Consider the following 1377-nt stretch of genomic DNA (forward strand, 5'->3'; position numbering starts at 1 on the left):
TTTATTCATCTTTTCCATTTGTCTCTCGAAAGCATCTATTTTTGCTGAAACGGAATCAAAGTTATGGCTAGAATCGGCTCTAGCTGCTTTAGATGATCGAAAGATATCTTTTTCTTGGTGCCACTCATGTGAGTGGGATGCTGTGTTATCAATAATTTTGTAAGCTTCAGTTGCGGTTTTCTTCATAATGGAACCACCGGCTGTTATGTCGATGTCTTTTCGTGTAGCAACGTTGACACCTTGGTAGAATATTTGTACTATTTGGTAAGTGTCTAAACCGTGTTGAGGACATCCTCTCAACATCCTTCTGAATCTTGTCCACGCCTCATATAATGTTTCATTTGGCTTTTGCGTGAACGTAACAATTTCTCCTTGAAGTCTCACGGCTTTGGATGCCGGAAAGAATTGTTTAAGAAATTTTTCTACTAAAACATCTCATGTATCAATCGCCCCTTCAGGTAACGATTCTAACCAATCTTTGGCTTCTCCCTTTAAGGTCCAGGGAAATAACATGAGATAGATCTGTTCATCCTCCACTTCTCGAATTTTGAATAGTGTACAGATCCTATTGAACGTACGAAGATGTTCATTTGGGTCTTCCTTCGGCGTACCACTATATTGGCACTGATTAGTTATCATGTGTAGGATTTGTCCTTTGATTTCATAATCTGGAGCATTAACTTCTGGCTTAATAATGGCGTGACCTTGGCCAGTGCGTTAAGCTCTCATTCGATCTTCCATACTTAGAGGTTCTAGATTTTCCATAATTGAATTCGTTGAATACGAATCACTAGAGGACTCTGATTTAACGGTTTGTGGTTCAGGAGGAATAATTAGTGGTTCAGGATCTTGGAATTGTCCTTGAATATCCTCCGGGTTCTCAGTTGTGAAATCGGGTTCAAAAGATGGATTATCGGAAATTTGAGTTGGAGTTCTTGTTTGATTAGATGATGATTCTAAAGAAAAATCAACGGCGGCAATATTCGCTAGATGTCTTGATCGAGTTATAGGTGGTGAACGTATGAAAGGTGGTGAACGTTTTGCTCGGTGCTTTCACAGGATATCCTATTAGTTATAAAAATAGAAAAACTTATATAAGTTGTCCAATTAATAGACTTTTCTGATTTTGACCACGTTTCGAATAGCCAAAAGATGCAGCAGGAAGCCAGGACCCTTTAAATCGGAAGCCCACAACTTGCCACTAACAAATCCAACTATTACTACGAACCAGAAAAATATCAACGTCTATTAACTTAACCGCTTAAATAATTTTTCTTTCCGTTTGAAGAATTAGATAAGAAGTAAAGAAAATTCTATATCCTATAACTAGAGCGTGAGAAATAAGAAAGAAAAAGATTGCGCGTCGAAAAGTGTCGA

General features: G+C 38.1%; 1 non-coding gene across 1 annotated transcript; it reads left to right on the top strand.

Annotated features, from left to right (window-relative positions):
- The first annotated feature begins 274 nt into the window (after positions 1–274).
- LOC139856316 (small nucleolar RNA R71) lies at positions 275–381 on the top strand. The gene has a single exon (XR_011761805.1). It is a non-coding gene; the product is annotated as a small nucleolar RNA R71 (small nucleolar RNA).
- The last annotated feature ends 996 nt before the right edge of the window (positions 382–1377 follow it).

The sequence above is a fragment of the Rutidosis leptorrhynchoides genome, chromosome 6 (genome assembly GCF_046630445.1).
Source record: "Rutidosis leptorrhynchoides isolate AG116_Rl617_1_P2 chromosome 6, CSIRO_AGI_Rlap_v1, whole genome shotgun sequence".
Taxonomy (NCBI): Eukaryota; Viridiplantae; Streptophyta; class Magnoliopsida; order Asterales; family Asteraceae; genus Rutidosis; species Rutidosis leptorrhynchoides.